General features: G+C 33.9%; 1 protein-coding gene across 1 annotated transcript in view; it reads right to left on the bottom strand.

The window, feature by feature from the left end:
- LOC117633873 (carbon catabolite repressor protein 4 homolog 1) overlaps positions 1 to 594 on the bottom strand; it is a 34,092-nt gene extending 33,498 nt beyond the window's left edge. Inside the window, exon 1 of the mRNA XM_034367697.1 lies at positions 16 to 594. The gene's annotated coding sequence lies outside the window, so the exon portion shown is untranslated. The remainder of the gene's footprint in view (positions 1 to 15) is intronic.
- Positions 595 to 19,836: the final 19,242 nt, after the last annotated feature.

Genomic DNA, 19,836 nt, shown 5'->3' with positions numbered 1-19,836 from the left:
CTAGGCAGCAAAAATCTTCAGTCTCTTCACAGAAAGAACGTAACCCTATCCTACCCAATCGAGAAAATACACACACAACTGCAAGCCTTTGTTCGAAGAAACCACACGTGCGACGCAGGCGGATACCAGGCGGATCCGCCATTTACTTGACCCGAATACCCGCCAGCCTTTACGGACCCGAGAAGCCCAAAACCCTAAATAAATAAATAAATTCAACCCCCAAAATCGAGCGCCGCAGATCGAGAGCTTTGGATTGGGAAATTTCGGGCTTTCAGAGAGGGCAAAGAAATGAATAAAGGGTCTTCTTCTTCCTCCGCTTTTGAGAAGTGATTGAAGTGGATCGATTAGCGGAGAGGGATCGAAGATTGTAGAGAGAGAACGTGGGGGCTATTGAGAGAAAAAGAAGAGAAAAATAGAGAAGGGGGCGGGGGGATCGACAATTAGGGTTTTACAGAGGAAGTGGAAGTAATCTTTGTTGGCTCCAACTCCATTTCCTGAATTAAGAGAGACACACAGAGAGAAGAGAAAAGAGGTGGCTCTGCCTCTTTTCTTTTATACCATACGAGTCTTTCTACGACTTTGGTTTTGGCTTTGGTTTCTCTTGTTTTTATTTTTTTATATATAAATACTTTTTTGGGAGTGTTTTATTTTGTGTTTGTGTTTGGTTTCAAGTTTCCAACTTCCATGCGCTCTGTTTTTTGTAAATTCGAAAATGGCTAGAGTTTCAATTTGTTTATGGACTGACTCCTTGGATGAATTTTCTAAGTTGAGGTAAAATTATTAGAAATTTGGCAAAAAGTAATTAGAAGATATTTCATTCCTGAGTGTAGCCTATTTTCTATTTATTTATGAGACAATTACGTATATGTAACTGAGAATTGTTGATTGGTGCGAATTTCACACTAATAAGCTATTTATAGAATTGTTCACGTGCACATTGTGTTGCTCTTTAATTATTGATACTCGATATTTTGCATGAAACTAAAAGCGGAATATACATAAATAGAGGGAGCTTCGATTGCAGTATTACTTAAATAAGTTTATTTGAGACACACTCCTATAGAATCCGTTATATGCATTGTATTCCAACAGTATGACAGTCTAATTTTAAAGTCTTACTTCACAGATCATCTTTATAACAAATCACCAAAATTGAAAAATGTATAACCATTTGATTAGGTGTGTATAGTTAATAAACCATGTTTGTCTATCTATTTCATCACAATATATGTACCTTAATGGTTTACATTTGTATAATATTATTAATTAAAGATGATTACTTAATAAAGACTTGAAAGATAATAATTTGGATCATTGAAATATAATGCGGAGTGAGCCTCACAAAGTGTACCTCTCAAATAAGGAACCCCTCAATAACACAAGACTCTACATAAATATATCTATTTCTCATCACAAGATAAGATAACCACACGTGTATGACTAATAATCATCATAGTTGTTCACACGCACGTTGACAATTAATACTAGCAAACTCAATATGAGAATTGTTGATTATGTTTTAATAGAATAATATAATTAGAAATTAATGTTCTAGAATTTGTAAATTTACTTGTTTGACGAATTTAAACACGAAAATTAATGTTTATCTTCTTGTGGTAGTGATCATGTCATTATGTATGATGCTAGTGATGGGGCTATTAATGGTAAGGTAGGGGCAAGGGAAGGCTATATGTGGGGTGGTGGAAATTGGTACGGTGACGATGGCGATGTTGGTGAGGTTGGTGGTGATGATGGTCATGAAAATTTGGTGGTTGTAGAAGTGGTGATAGTGGCAGTGTATGTTTACACCATAATCAAATAGCATATCCAGCCTCAAAACGACTAGTACCGAAGCAAACACGCATTCTCCCCTGCCGAAGGAAGACACTCTTCCTAGGTGCCAGACATCTGCCGAAGCTCTCGACTGCCGAAGCTCTCTACTGTCGAACATAATCTCCAAGACACGTGTCACCACCACAGCAACTTGCACAAAGTCTCACATCGAAACTTTGTGCAATGCTCCCATTTTCACTTCCTTATAAATAGAGAACAGTACCCAAGTAAAAAAGTAACTACTTTCTCATATTTACTGTTACTCTGCCAAAGTTACGACTTATAGCTGACTTAGGCATCGGAGAGCCTTCGGCCGGCACCACACCGGTGTCCGAAGCTTAACGACTGCTTCTCCCACTTTGTCTTCTACAGGTTCTTCTCTTACAGAAGATCCTCACCTTCTCCCCTGTTGAAGACTCACCACATCTCTCTAAATTGACCCTCTCCGAAAAAGAGCATCAACAACGTATATTGTTGTTTTATTTTTCTTAGAACTCTCACACCTTATCAGCTCCCAAACCAACCTCAAAGCCCTCCATACAAATAACACACACCTTATCAGCTCCCAAACCCAAACCCTTCACTCTAACTTTCTCCAAACCCTTTATGGCCGAGGCAGTTGCCGGAATGAACTTGCCCTTATATGTCTCCATGGACTGATGCATAGCCCCCCTAGCATGATCATCATCACTAACCTGGAATCATCGAGATCCACAATGACAAGATATTTTAGTGTCACAACAATGGTGCCAACCCCCATGGTGGAGTGTGTAGATTCAACCACGTCAAATATTTTCTGAGTAAAATTTCCGTGCACATTCTGTGAGAAATTAAGCCTAGATAAAATGTCAGCCATGAACATCGTTGTACATGCATCGATACTCAAAAATAGGTGTCGAGGGACCAGAAACAGTTCTTGAGACGACATTAAATTCTAAATTGAGTAGTACTAGGAAAAAAAGTGGCTTATTAAGAAATTTCTTATCATTTTTTCCTTTTCCGTTTTGGAATGGGGTATGAATTATTAAATATGGACATTCATTAATTTTATTTTTTTTGACACTTAACATTAAAAAAAAAAAAAGAAGATGTAGCCTCACATGACTTATCCACAACACCGTAGGACTAGATACCGTGACTAATTATTGGTGTAGTAGTATTTACCTCTCTGTGATAAATAAAAGATGACATAAAGATTTTACAAAAGGGAATTGAAAATTACAGAATGAGTTTGATATGTCAATAAAATATCAGTTCACTTTTTATGTAAACTTCTCATTTAAAATCATTCTTCGTATATATGTAACTTTGAAGATGCCTGTATCATAGATATTAAACAAAGAATGATTTTAAACTTCTCATCACGAAAATAAGGAGAATGATTTTATATTAGGTCACTCATTTATTATATTAAACTACAGGCGGCTAGTGGGGTCCTGTGCTTGAGCAATCTCGTATACCTTATAAGAGCATCTCTAAGGTAGTAGGTTAACTCACGTCAACATATGCTACATCACCTACTGTAAGGAAATACTTAAAATAGTATTATATTTGAATTACTCATTTGGTAAATTTTTTTGTTTTCGATTTGCTCTTTATAAATTGAAGATGGAAATGAGAATTGAGAACAAGGTAAGATGAATTTTTTTTTATTAGCAAACATAACGTTAAGGTAAAACGTAATATAACTACTAAATAAACAGAGCAAAATCTGACTACATTAAAAAAAAAAAAATGTTTAAAAGCTTTCCTTGTTTTGTTACCAGCTTATCCCCACCCTCCCTATATATTTCTTCTCCACGGAGTGTTCTTCCCCAACATTCCACAAAGCAGAAATATACACATTTGTTACACACATAGTTGCTAGAGATGTCTAGGTTTTCTTTCTTCCGTTTCTTCCTTCTAGTTCTTGTTTTCTCAGGTTTGTTGGCTTATCCTTTGTCAGTTTTTTTGGTGCTTTCCATTTTTTTTTCTTTTGGGTTATAACTTATTATTCTTGAATTCACAATGCAAAATGATTTCCCTCTTTGTTTTGTGAAAATGTAAAACTAAAAAAAATTAGTAGGTACAAACCTTATTTGCCTCCACATCAGCATTTTCACCTCTCCAAGGGGGCATGGGGTTATTCTCACCCCTACACACACACTTCAAGGTGAAAATTAAATTGAACCAACTTTGGTTTCAATGCATCATTTTTCACTACTATTGCCTTATTAGCAGCAAGTCATAGTACTTAATAACAATTTTTGCCGGTTTGTGTGGATTTGAGTCATAACAAAGCATGCAACTAGTTATTACATTTTATTATTACCTCTTGTTGTGTTGAATCAATAAAAAAACAAAAATGATTTAGTATTGAATAGAATTTGCTTTTGATATGCTCTCGGAAAGGAAAAAAAAAAAGTTGCCACATTATTATAAATTTGATGATTTTGCAAAAAAAAATTTATGCACAAAAGAGATGCCAACAGCTGTATTCAAGCGGGTGTACTTTATTAGACTGCGGGAAGAAGTGCTGGGACAAACACCATGATGCTGGACATACATGCATTGCCAATGTTGCTCAAACTGATTATGCTTGTTATTGCATGTTCAACTGTTAGTGATTTGTTCGACTACGTTTGATCGTCTTCAGTTGAAAAAAGAGCAAATAAATTGCTCGATATTATGCCCGATGGAATAATTTGAATATTATTATCAAATAAAAAGCAATTGGCCAAAATCGATGTTTATATATAGCAATGTTTGGTTTTTAGAGTGAGTCCTTTTTTTCATTGAGAGGCTGCTCAACTAAGTACATGCACGCTCTATATGTTATTGTCTAATATCATAGTTAAGTTTTGGTGTTATATGAATGAAAGTCTTGGATGAGTTTGCTAGTTTTGGTGTTGAATGAAACCAAACAATTACATACCCAATGCAAGAAACTTACAAAAGGTAATTATTTTCCAGTGATTGTGTCTTACCCAAATTCATGTTTACTACATTTTTCTTAGAGATGGGCATTAATCTGGCCGAAATGACTAAACTCGTCGTATTGCTAATGGGATGACTCCTTTCACAATCTTTGTCCTTTGTTCTTGTTTTTCCCATTGATCTAATAAATTTTATATTGTCTATTATCGAAAAATCAGATTGTCGTATTTGAATGTCCGCAAAGGCTTTTGTAGCAATGTTTGGTTTTTAGAGTGAGTTTTTTTATAATACAAATTTAGTTATATACCCAATCTTAGACATAGTCTAATAAAGAAACCCTATACCATTTCAAAACTATAAACACATCCAAAAAAAACTGAAAAATTGACAGCTGTCAATTTTATAATTTAATAGCTATTTTTTAGTTTATTTTTGTGTGTAAAATACCTATATTGCCCTTGTACTATGGATTTAAGAGAGAAAAACAAAATCTGCCAAAGATCTGCCAAAAAAACAAAATCTGCCAAAAAACCAGATCTGCCAAAAAACCAAATCTGATTTATTTTCTCCTTTCTCGCTGGTGTTTTCTCGATGTTGGAGCAAGAGGAGCTTCCATTGAAGCTCAATCTCAAGTTCAACTATATTCTTCATCCTCATCTTCGAGCTTACTCCTCTTTCACCACGTCGTTGTCGTCATCATCGTCATCTTTATTGTCGTTGTCGTTGTTTGGTTTGGACTTGAGATTTTTGATCTTTTACTTCAGTTATGTGTTTCTCTTCAGATTTTAGTTTATTTTCGAAATGTATTTTAAGATTTGATGATTGATTTATCCTCTGTTACTATTTCAGTTATGGATCTCATTTTTGTTTAACTATGTACTTCTATGACAGAGTATTAACAATATACTTTTATGACATGTTAATATTAACAATCTGGGCTCGGCCTGTTTGGAGTTGGTCTGGTTTGTTCTTTCTTCTTTTCTTTGGTGGACATGTATTAGAAATAGCAACAAGACAAACATTAATCAACATCGTAAACTAGCAGTGTTATTACCTTAGACTGGAACATTACAATGGTATATATGCATTAGAAATAGGATATCATAGACAATTAGCAGTGTTATTACCCTAGAATGGAACATTACACGGGGTAGACATGCATTAGAAATAGGATGTCATATGAAACTAGCAGTGTTATTACCCTAAACTGGAACATTACAACCATTAATCAACATGACAGTAAACTAGCAGTGTTATTACCCTAGACTGGAACATTACAACCATTAATCACCCTAGACTGGAACATTACAACCATTAATCACCCTAGACTGGAACATTACAACCATTAATCAATATGACAGTAAACTAGCAGTGTTATTACCATAGACTGGAACATTATAGCCATTAATCAACATGACAGTAAATTAGCAATGTTATTACCCTATATTGGAACACTACAAAATAGCAGTGTTATTACACTATACGGGAACATTATATGGGTAGACATGCATTAGAAATAGGATATCATAGGAAACTAGTAGTGTTATTACCTTAAACTGGAACATTACAGGGGTAAACATGAACTAGAAATAGGATATCATAGGAAACTAGTAGTGTTATGACCCTAGAATGGAAGTGTTATTACCCTAGACTGGAACATTACATGGGGTAGACATGCATGAGAAATAAGACGTCATGGGAAACTAGCAGTGTTATTACCCTAAACTGGAACATTATAGCCATTATCAACTTGACAACAAAGGTATGGAACATTACAGTCATTAATCAACATGACACGTTAATGAAGCTATGGTTTTCAAGAGATTTTGTTTGTACTGAATTGTTTGGGTTTTTTTATAAAATTGGGTTGGGCTTGTTTTAGGTGCTATTTAAGTTTTTTGTGTTGGGCTTCTTTTAAGTTGATCAATCAGGTCCTTCCCCGCTCACTTTGTGCTTTTTCTTCTTTTGAAACATATTCTTTTGTGCAGCATTAGTCTTTTCAGACTGCTGTTCAAATTTCTTTTCAGCTTCTGCCTAAAGAAAATGGTCAGATCAATCATAGTTAAAGGAGGAGTTTCACGGGAGAGAGTGGTTGTCAAAGACTCAACCGACTTCAGCAGACTTCCCGGTCACTAATTGTCATTTTTAATCAAAGCTTAAAATACATTTCAAAAATCAACTAAAATCTGAAGAGAAACACATAGTTGAAGTAAAAGATCAAAAATCTCAAGTCCAAACCAAACAACGACGACGACAACGACGTGGTGAAAGAGGAGTAAGCTCGAAGATGAGGATGAAGAATATAGTTGAACCTGAGATTGAGCTTCAATGGAAGCTCCTCTTGCTCCAACATCGAGAAAACACCAGCGAGAAAGGAGAAAATAAATCAGATTTGGTTTTTTGGCAAATTTGATTTTTTGGCAGATTTTGTTTTTTTGGCAGATCTGGACAGATTTGGTTTTTTGGCAGATTTGGGTAGATTTGATTTTTCTCTCTTAAATCTATAGTACAAGGGCAATATAGGTATTTTACACGCACAAGTAAACTAAAAAATAGCTATTAAATTATAAAATTGGCAGCTGTCAATTTTGGGGTTTTTTTTGGGTGTGTTTATAATTTTTAAATGGTATAGGGTAGACTATATCTAAGATTGGGTATATAACTAAATTTGTATTTCTAAAATGCATTCCATGTGGGTTTTTTTTTATAATTTCAACCCCTATTTTGGGTATATTAGTGAAGCTCCCTTTTTTTATTGAGAGGCTGCTCAACTAAGTACATGCACGCTCTATATGTTATTCTCTAATATCATAGTTAAGTTTTGGTGTTATATGAATTAATGTCTTGGATGAGTTTGCTAGTTTTGGTGTTGAATGAAACCAAACAATTACATACCCAATGCAAGAAATTTACAAAAGGTAATTATTTTCCAGTGATTGTGTCTTGCCCAAATTCATGTTTACTACATTTTTCTTAGGGGTGGGCACTAATCTGGCGGAACTGACTAAACTCGTCGTATTGCTAATGGAATGACCCCTTTCACAATCTTTGTCCTTTGTACTCGTTTTTCCCATTGATCTAATAAATTTTCTATTGTCTATTATCAAAAAATCAGATTGTCGTATTTGAATGTCCGCAAAGGCTTTTGTGGCAATCTGTTTATAAAACATTTAAAATTTCAGTTTCAGTAAGTCTGATAACATATAAAAATTATTTTGAAACTCATATGATATTTAAAGCTATATTAATGTGTGAGATGAAATAAGGTATAGTAAATGATGATAACCAATAAGAAAATGCCAATATATAAGGTTTTCATTTAGTTTAGTGGTTTCAAAAACAAAAACAAAATTCTATTTGATCATGAAAGTATACTAGCCCCTTTGCACATGCTCACACATATGTAAAGAGGGCAAATTAAAACGAAGGAAATTTTGTTTTAAAACATTCCATTTTTATTAATTATTTCATATGGGTTATTTACTCAAATGGTCCTCAAACTTATACTCAATTTATATTTTGGTCCCTCAATTAAATTATTTGTACAAATGTTCCATCAACTCTATATTATTAGGCAAATTGGTCCTACCGTCTAATTTTCTGTTAGATTTAACCAAATTTATGGTAAATATGACTTTTTCAAAAGATGATTGATGTGCCTTAAATTAGGACATGAAGGGAAATCTCATATAATATTTCAACGCATTTTTGCTCACCACCCATAATTGATATTAAGTATAATTATCACAGTAATTATCGTTGAATCAGTGTAATTTACTTGCTACATGAACACGAATCTCAAGAGTTAAATGTGGTGCGCTATGCTATGTTCTCTAATTAATAATTATCAAACATGTGGTAAAGATGTTTTTCCTTGAATCATGTGAAATATAAGGAGCTAAATATCGTATGCTATACATGTCCACTAAATTTACCTTCTAAAGTTTGAAAAAGATCCCAATGGAAGAGTGTTGCAAATGATATTAAACCTATAAATAACATGATCAATAAAAGCATATTAAAGTTTTGTTTAAATAATTATTTATGAAATTGGTACTCAGGTGGTGAGGGGTAAATTTAAATGATATTCAACCAAAAAACACAACAAACTTCACACACTCTAGACCTTTACCAAATACTCTTATGACTAGTCAACTGTCAAATATGAATTACACCAAACAATAACATACACAGAGCAAACCAAGATGTACCTGCAAGCTTAGAGAATTACTAGTGACAACCTAGGCACTCAGAAGGACCCGTCAATCTGGGCATCTCATGTGCTAGCAACAACTATGGTGAAAGTGTGTGAAGACATAATAATCAAGTAAAGACCAAACAACAGAAAATTATGACTAGTCAACCGCAAGAACACAAACCCAGAAATACATGAACAACATGCGATGACTAGTCAACTGTCAAGAATACAAACCCAGAAAATTATAGAGATGCAAACCAGAAATTGTTCACCCAGAAACCCACCATTGGGAAAAATTGGGGGTCATCAACCGACCAGGAAATCCACTAAGCAAAAAGATTCTTACAAAGAAACACTAGCAAGCTCAACAAGTCCTAGGCCTACTTAGGAAGATGAGCTATATCTCCTTTGTGCAATCTTCTTCTCCAGCTTAGCAAAACCAGCAGTTTAAGTCTTCATAGCAATGGCAGCTATTTCTTCAGCTCTTTCATCTCATGGCACCAACTGGCTAGCTCCAACTCAAACAAAAACGAAATTTGGATTCAAAGGGAGAATGACCAATTTCTTCAAGAAACCATACTCTTGAAGAAATCAATCTTGAATCTGACCTAGATATATATGAGAGAGTGTTTGATCTAGCAAGATGAGAGTTTCATATTTCAAATGCAATGTTCAAAAAGAAACAATTTGGAAAACTCAAAGATGAAAAATATGAAGGTTACTCTTGAGGAAGAAGGCGAAAGTTTGCAAAGAAACTTCCCAAAACTTGCCTACCACAGTAACGGCTGCCAAATGAGGAATGCCTTTGTTTTTACACCAAAATTCCTAGGTTAGAAAATGACAAGGCAGCTGAGAATATTGTAGAATAGGACAAAAATAAATGGGTAGGATCCAGCTGGAATTCCTAACAATGCAAAAGTTGGCTAATCATACGAAGGAAAGATAATTAGTCAGAATCTTCAGGAAATTAGTTAATGCAATACATAACTTACTTTTGTCAAACACATTGTTGTCCATCATAATGTAGCCAGATAAGAATACCTAGAGATGTAATTCTGAATCTAAACTAAAACTTGAGAGAAAATATAATGATTGTCCTATTACAAAATTGTCAAGAGAAGTCAAAAGAAAATTACAAAATTCATACACTTACAATTTATGATTGCATGTAAATGTTATTGTATAGATGATTAATCATGTAAAGTGGGATGAGTCACCGTTGCGAATGAGCTCATTGATATTTAATTCCTTCCTTGTTATAATTAGATGTAATTATGAATCCGACATCAGAAAATGAGAAAATAAGTGAATTGATGATTAGAAATTAGAGAAAATACCCTATTGCATTCCTAAGTAAATATATTTTTGTTGTAACTTGATAAGTATAAATTTATTGGTTACCATTTGAAATAAATTTCTTTGCAAAAACGTGCAAATTTGAAAGGGTGTTGAGGGGCAACTGTGAAGTCATGGACAAAGGAAGTTTATATTTGGTGAAAGTCAAACAGAAAGTGGAGTACTGCTTCATCAGTCAAACACATAATATGGGTCAAATTTTGCAAGAATTTCGGACTTATTTTCTTGACATCTGTAAGTTTTACTACATCTAATATGTCATTTCTTTTTGTTTAAGGGGTGAATATACCTTAAAACCAGGAAAGAAGGGTCAACCCAAAAGTCATTTCTCATGTTTATCTTTGGGTTAACGAGAAAATGCTAAGAGAATTGTATAGAACAGTGGTCCTGTCAACTTTTTCCTAAATATGTAATATGTGTTTGGCAATACGTTATTTTTCTTTCATGGTTATAATGCCTTATAAATAGATTCTATTATTTCTTTTAATACTCTTTTATTCTGCAGCATATTTGATGCAATAATCCTTTTTTCGACCTTGTTGATACTACTTCATTGCTTAAAAAAAATAAATATTAAAAATTACAATATCATGTTGCAGAATTTTAATAAAGACATTTAAGCACAAAAATTACCCACAAATTAAGCCCTTAAGTTTCTTAAAGAAATTGCGGAATGGGCCCAATCATTCTAAGTTTAACAAACCCAAGATTTTGGCCCACCATTCGCTTCTATTTAAAATTCATTATGATTTCCAGTTCTCAAATACAAAAAAATCAATATTATGCACAAAATAAATAACAATCTACAAATTTACGTTTGATTGAAATTACAATTCTGTGTTATAATTTCTATTTCACAGGTAGATTTCAAATGGCTATTAAAATGATCAATCAGACTTAGCGGACTACTGGACATATGCACCAAATATTATAAAGGAAGAAAAGAGAGATCACATATTTACATTGTGAAGGAAACAATTCTGTGTCAAATTGTCTTTTCACAGTTTTTTCCAATAGGCTGTCTTCTGGAGAATCCTTATTCTCGTTCTACTCACAATATGTTAGTAAATTTTATTGCGTTCATGAATATAGCATGGATTTCTTCCACTAGCAAGTGGCTCACGCCAGTTAGCATGGGTCTTGAACCTGTAGGTCAACATCAAACATAAGAAACATAATAGATGTTCAGATAGTGTAGCTTACAAGTATTAGTATGATTCCCTGTGCATTACCATAATGATGAAGCTTTTAGGTAAAACTAGTACATAAAATTTGGTGCCTTTGGAGTACAAGCATGGCATGAAAAACAAAATGTTTTTGTGATGGTATTTTTACTATCAAATGTTTCTAACATTCAGTGTACAATTCTCAACCAAGTGTCGAAAACATATCAGAAAAATTGTATTACCAGCTGTCGAAGTAATACTCCAGTGGTGCAAAATTCACGTTTTTTTGAGCAAAACGTTTTGATTCCAGGCGGATCTGATAACCAACAGTTTCACCAAGATTCTCTTCCCTTTCAGAGGATATACGAGCAGCAACAGACACAGTAGAAATACGACGAGTTGTGTGCATATTATGTTGCAGTCAGCACATGTAGACGTGAAATCTCATCTTCTAGAATAAATTGAGGTAAGTGTTGTTTGAAAAGTGAAGCAATTACCAAGAAAACGTAGTATAGCCCCACGACTATACTATTTAATACAAAAAAATAATAATAAAAAAGGACCCTCCTAGTTGTATTAGTTTGTACCTTATAGATCTTAATTTGCAACATATCCAAAGTAGATATTAATCTTCCACTATCTGATATTTTAATATAATTTTTATAACATATGTTATCTTATTCAAAAATATGTGAGAATTAATTGTATAATATGTGAATTTTTTGTGTCTTACTGGAAATTTTGTAAAAAATACGTGCATGAAACATTAGAAATATGTACGTACATGTACAATACGACTATTGTATGTTTGCTTTTTAAAGAAAACGCGAGACGTGTAAAGCACACAAATGCATTGTTGAAAAATAAGCACCTATATATATCTCTGTGTGTGTGTGTCTGTGTGTGTGTATATAAGAAATTTGGTCACTATGCTAATGAATGCAAAGGAAAAGACACCATAAAGCAATTCAAAATTTCAGAAGAAGACAAAGCCCAGTTAATCAAAGCTTTAGAATTAAGGAATTCTGAGTTTAGTGAAAATGACATCTCAATAACAAGCTCAGAAAACTATAGCTCCTCAAACTCTTAGTCAAGTTCTCCACCAATCCAGTTTGGATGTAATGATAAATGTTGTAATGTTTTAACCAAGTCAATAAGTGTGCTCACGAAACAGGAAGAACAAGAAGAGTTATTAATAGATCTAATTAGTAAGGTTGACAATCCAGAGTTAAAACCTGAATATTTAAAAAAATTACGAAAAGTTATAGGACAAGAAGATGCAAGTCAAAGTCATTTCCCCAAAATAAGCTTAAAGACAACTTTAGAAAGATTTAATAGAAAGAAAGAAGTTACTTTACAAGATTTGCAAATGGAAATAAAAACAGTCAAAAAAGAGATAATAGAGTTCAGACATATGAGTCACAAATTACAAAATGAAAACTTCGAAATTAAACAGGATATATATATATATATATTTATAGAGACACACACACACATATACATATATATGTAAAATACTATAGCCGCTCATCTATACTATATATTGATAAAGACAAATAAAAAAAAAAAAACCAGTAATGCTGCCTGGCTATACTCTTTTATTAAAAAAAAAAAAAAGAAGGAAAAAATAGTGTATAGCCGCATGGCTATATTTTTTTAAAATTTTTAAAAACCGAATATAGCTGAACGGCTATACTGTTTTTTAATATAAAAAGGAGGACCCCCACCCATTAGGCGCCACGTGTCAACACATGTCTTTTTACCAACAAAATTAAAAACATGGAGTATAGCCGTTCGGCTGTACCCCTTTTTTCCTTTTTTTAATAAAGGAGAACCTCTATTGATTAAGGCCACATGTCAAAAATACGTATAGCAGGCCGGCTTTATTATTTTTTAATTAAAAAAGAGGATCCCCAATTCATTAACGGCCACGTGTCAACAGATGTTGTTTAAAAAAAATTAAAAACATGGAGTATAGCTGCCCGACTGTACTCCTTTTTTTTTAAATGTTTTTTTTAAAAAAATAAAGAAGAACCTCTATCGATTAAAGCCACATGGAGTATGTTTTCTATTTTTTATTAAAAAATTATAGTATAGCCACACCGCTACACTATGTAATACAAAAAAATAATAATAAAAAAGGACCCTCCTAGTAGCATTAGTTTGTACCTTATAGATCTTAATTTGCAACATATCCAAAGTAGGTATTAATCTTCCACTATATGATATTTTAATATAATTTTTATAACATATGTTATTCTTATTCAATAATATGTGAGAATTATTTGTATAATACGTGAATTTTTTGTGTCTTACTGGAAATTTTGCAAAAAATACATGCATGAAACATTAGAAATACGTACGTACATGTGCAATACAACTATTGTATGTTTGATTTTTAAAGAAAACGCGACACGTGTATAGAACACGAATGTATTGTTGAAAAATACATACCTATACACACACAAACACATACGCACACACATATATATAAGCGTACATATGTAAAAGACTATCGCTAATCGTCTATACTATTTATTAATAAAGATAATTTTTTTTTAAAAAAAAACAGTAACGCTGACCGCTATACTATTTTTATAAAAAAATTGAAAAAAATCGAGTACTGCCGCACGACTATACTATTCCCTATAAAACTGAGCAGCCCCAAATAGTATAGCGTGCGGCTATACATTTTTAAAATTTTAAAAACCTGAGTATAGTCATATGCCGATACTATTTTTTAATATAAAAAAGAGGACCCTCACCCATTAGGTGCCACGTGTCAACACGTCTTTTTTACTACAAAATTAAAAACATGGAGTATAGCCGCGCGGTGGTACTCCTTTTTTTAATTTTTTTAATTTTTAATTTTTTAATTTTTTCTTTTCTAATAAAGGAGAACCTCTATCGATTAAAACCACGTGTAAAAAATAAGTATAACCGCCCCGCTATACTATTTTTATTATATCCCCCATTCATTAGCCGCCACGTGTCAACACAAGTCTTTTTTTTTTTTAAAAAAAACATGGAGTATAGCCGCCCGACTGTACACCTTTTTACCTTTTTTATTAAATAGAGAAGAACCTCTATCAATTAAAGCCATGTGTCAAAAAATAAGTATAGGCAACTGGCTATACTATTTTTAAATTAAAAAATCGTAGTATAGCCGCACGGTGATATTATTTAATACCAAAAATAATAATAAAAAAGGACTATAGCCGCTCGTCTATACTATTTATTAATAAAGACAATTTAAGAAAAGTATAGCCGTGCGGTGTAACTTTTTTTTTTTGAAAAAAAAAATTTGTCTTTAATAAATAGTATAGACAAGCGGCTATAGGTTTTTACATGTATATTTTTTAATAATACATTCATGTTCTATACACGTCTCACGTTTTTTTAAAAAGCAAACGTACAATAGTCGTATTGTACATGTACATACGTATTTCTAATGGTTCATACACGTATTTTTTACAAAATTTTCAGTAAGACACACAAAATTCCCGTATTATACAAATAATTCTCACATATTATTGAATAAGAATAACATATGTTATAAAAAAAAATATTGAAATATTATATAGTTGAACATTAATATCTACTTTGGATATGTTGAAACTAGTAAATTAATATTTATAAAGTACAAACTAATGCAAATAGGAGGGTCCTTTTCTCTTTTTTATTTTATTAAATAGTATAGCCGTGTGGCTATACTGTTTTTTTTTATACAAGTGGCGCTTAATCGCTCTAGGGTCTTCTTTTTAAAATAAAAAAAGGGCTATACTTCGTGTTTTTAATATTGTTGTTTAAAAATAGACTTCTGTTGACACGTGACGCCTAATCGATGAGGGTCCACTATTTTTATATTAAAAAATAATATAGCCGCTAGGCTATACTCAGTTTAAACCAAAAAAAAAAAAAAAAGAAGGTATAGCCGGACTGCGATACTATTTTACACGTGGGCGCATTTGCGCTGTTCAGAGTATAGCCGTGGGGATATACTAGATTTGAGAGTATGTGAGAATTATTGGTATCGTACGTGAATTTTTTGTGTCTTACTGAAAATTTTGTAAAAAATACGTGTATGAAACATTAGAAATACGTACATACAATACAACTATTGTATGTTTGCCTTTTAAGGAAAACGTGAAACGTTTATAGAATACAAATATATTGTTGAAAAATACGTGCATATATATATATATATGCATACATATGTAAAAGACTATAGCCGCTCATCTATCCTAGTTATTAATAAAGACAATTTAAAAATAAAAAAAACTGGCAATGCTGCACGGCTATACTGTTTTTATAAAAAAAATTTGAAAAAAATAAGCCATTGCTGCCCGACTATACTATTTTTTAATATAAAAAAGAGGACCCCCACCCATTAGGCGCCACGTATCAACACTTGTCTTTTTTATAATAAAATTAAAAACATAGAGTATAGTCGTGCGGCGGTACTCCTTTTTTTTTTTAATAAAAAAAATAAAGGAGAACCTCCATCGATTAAAGCACATGTCAAAAATAAGTATAGACGCCCGGCTATACGATTTTTAATAAAAAAAGAGGATCCCTTATTTATTAACCGCCACGTGTCAACACATGTCTTTTAAAAAATATTAACAGCATAGAGTATAGCCGCCCGGCTGTACTCTTTTTTATTTCTTTTTAATAAAGAAGAACCTCTATCGATTAAAGCCACGTTTCAAAAAATAAGTATAGCCGCCTAGCTATACTATATAAAAAATAATAATAAAAAATGACCCTCCTAGTTGCATTAGTTTGTACCTTATTTATATACATACCTCCCAAATCAAATTCCTACATCACATTCATACATCAAATTCGTCAAATCACATTCCTCCAATCAAATTCGTCACATCCTCATATCACATCTTACTTCCGCTGCGATGTTAGGACCGCCTACGATTCTCTCCGGTCCTTGCAGATTGACAGAAGCACATGCGGACAATCCGATTGACCCGGCTACCCGGACTCGTACTTTTATCGCCACCACCAAAGGTTATGTTTTTCATACGTCATCTCAAAAATCCGCATGGTTTATTGACTCGGGAGCTATGGATCACATGACATTTGATCCTTGCAAACTTATTAGTCTCAAATCATCCACTCCGTCTGTGATGTCTAATGCTAATGGTATCTCCTCCCTTGTGGTTGGAAAGGGCTCTCTATCTTTCTCTACTTCACTACAATTGGATTATGTATTGCTTGTTCCATTCTTGGACCATAACTTGTTGTCTGTTGCACAACTTGCTACTACTTAGGGGTGTACTGCAACATTTTGGCCGAATCATTGTGTTTTTCAGGACATCCTCACGGGAAAGACAATTGGTTGTGGTACTTGGTGGGGCAAACTCTACTACTTGGACTGGGCATCGGATAGTGAGACTAAAGTTGGTCAAGCTTTCACAACCAGTAGAACTCGTTATGAGGGGGAGAGAGACAAAGTTTGGTTATGGCATAAACATGTTGGGCATGCGTCGTTCGGTTATCTTAGGAAGTTGTTTCCAGCATCATTTTCCAATCTTGATGTTTCCAGCTTTTAGTGTGATACGTGTGAATTCGCTAAGAGCCATCGTATCTCGTTTCCATTAAGTTCAAATAAGAGTTTGGTTTCATTTTCTCTTATTCATTATGATGTTTGGGGACCTGCTAAAATTGCCACTTCGACATGAGCTCGATAGTTTGTCACGTTTATAGATGATTGCACACGTATGTAACTAAAGGGGAACTCAGTTTAAAATTTCAACAGTTCCATAAAATGGTGGAAACACGGTTTTAGGCCCGAACCCAAGTTCTCCGTTTGACAATGGTGGAGAATTTCTCAACCATGATCTTAACAAGTTCTTACAAGATCATGGCATCATACATCAATGCTCGTTCCCCTACACTCCCCAACAAAATGGAGTTGCTGAAAGAAAGAACAAACATTTATTGGAAGTAGTTCGTGCCTCTTTCTTTGGGGAAAAGTCGTCGTCTCTGCAGCATACCTCATCAATCGGATTCCCTCCAGTATCCTAAATTTCCAAACACCACCTCAAACACTTCACCACCATATCCAAATACCTCTTACCCCAAACCTGGAACACCGATTTTCGGCTATGTTGTATTTGTCCCTTTACATGATCACCAACGAAGAAAATTGGATCCCTGAGCCAAAAACTGTGTTTTCATTGGCAATGCACCTCATCAAAAAGGATACCGGTGTTGTCATCCTCCTAGTTAGAAGGTTATACCTCTATGGATGTTGTGTTTCAGGAACCTGACTTATATTTTTCAGGAGCACAAGAGGGGAATCGAGAATCCACTACTTCTTAAATTCTCAATTTTTCCCCAAGACGTTACTTTGCTTCAAAACGACCGGTCACCAATGGAAAGCGATCGGTCGTTACTCCTTAGTTATTCGAACAAGGAGAACCTTCTTCCAAACGACCGGTGATCAAAAGACAGCGACCGATCACTAGAGAAAAACGATCAGTTGTTTCCACGCTGTCAAAATCAAGAGGAGGAAATTGAACTGTTTTATGAGATTTTGCCTGCTTAAGCTCCAGTACCACACAAATCATCTACTGAGGAAGTGATTCAGGTAACATCTTTCCTTGAAACTGATAACACTAATGAAATATCCCATGATGATTTGATTTCAGAAGGCACAGAGCCTACATATCAACTTCTAGAAAGGAAGAATAGTGGCAAACTCGAGTACAATATGAAGCAGATCTTAAAGACAAAGGGAAATACCTCACCAATAATTTTATATCTCTCAACAAATTATCAAAGTCACATGTGCACTATGTGAAGTAGTTGGCTGACATGTCTGTCCCCAATAGTGTGACTACGACACTACAAGACCCAAAATAGAAAGAAGCCATGAATGAAGAAATGCGAGCTCTCCAAAAAATTGTCATATGGGAACTCGTGCATTTACCTCATGGAAAGAAGATAATAGGATGCATGTGGATTTATACTGTGAAACTCAAAGAAGATGGATCCATTGAAAGATATAAAGCTAGATTGGTGGTGAAGGGGTACACACAAAGATATGGGATAGACTACCAAGAGACCTTTGCCCCAGTAGCCAATATTAACACTATTAGAGTCCTATTGTCTCTAACAACAAATCTCGATTGGCCACTACATCAGTTTAATGTAAAAAATGCATTCTTAAATGGAGATTTAGAAGAAGAAATATATATGAACTAACCCCCATGATGTAATTCAGCCCCTGACAAGAAGAATCAAGTTTGCAAGCTCAAAAAGTCATTATATGGGTTAAAGCAATCTCTCAAGGCATGGTTTGGCAGATTTACTAAATCTATGAAGAGATTTGGATATACACAGAGTAATTCAGATAAGACCATGTTCTTGGCGCAATGCACGTGGATGGGACTCCGATGGTCAATTTCTTGAAAGATGCCCTGCAGCTGGCTAATAGTGAATGCCCGTTTGTTGAGATAAAAAAGATAAGTTTCATCACCACCATCATAGTAGGTCTTCTTGACAACGACCTAAATTTCTTTGGCGGTACTTAACCGGATGAAATGACTCATCAAGTGGCGGGACGTGGAGTCGATTAACCACCTCTTGACCTGAAAGTTCTTGGTACACAATTTGTTGTAGGTGGACGAGAGCTGAGGAGGCTTTGGAGTGTCACATGTTAGGTAACCTAATTTTTCGCGGGCAACAATGCGCATCTCCATGACTTGAGACCACAATGCATAATTGGTCTCAGTAAGGGCGATGCCGGTAGGGAGCGTGGAGTTGTCACTTTGAATAGTAACAATTTGAGAAGTGGAGGTGGAAGATATCCTTCATTGAGTGGAAGCGAGACTTCGCCCATTGCAGCGGAACAATTTGAGGGTAAGATAAAGATATGTGTTGAGGGAGTTTGATAAGAGGATTTGACTTGAGAGTTTAGGGTTTGGATTTGAGGAATTTGATTTAGGTTTGTGTTTGGATTTGAGGGTATATATATATAAAAGAGTTTACAAGGGTGCTTTACAAGGAAATAGATACAGTAATTAATTAGGAGAATCTCCTAATTATACAAGGATGTGTCAAATATATGAAACAAGGAAGTAAATCACTTAATTAACTTAGAAAATAAATCTCCTTAATTTAGTAGGTTAACTTACGTCAACATATGCTACATCACCTATCGTAAGGAAATATTTGAAATAGTATTATATTTGAATTACTCGTTTGGTAAATTTTTTTGTTTTCGATTTTTTGTTTATAAATTGAAGATGGAAAAGAAAATTGAGAACAAGGTAAGATGAATTTGTTGTTATTAGCAAACATAACGTTAAGGTAAAATGTAATATAACTACTATATAAACAGAG

This window comes from Prunus dulcis, chromosome 7 (genome assembly GCF_902201215.1).
Source record: "Prunus dulcis chromosome 7, ALMONDv2, whole genome shotgun sequence".
NCBI lineage: Eukaryota > Viridiplantae > Streptophyta > Magnoliopsida > Rosales > Rosaceae > Prunus > Prunus dulcis.
The sequence above is the reverse complement of the archived record's forward strand: the minus strand, read 5'-3'. Positions and strand labels throughout refer to the sequence as shown.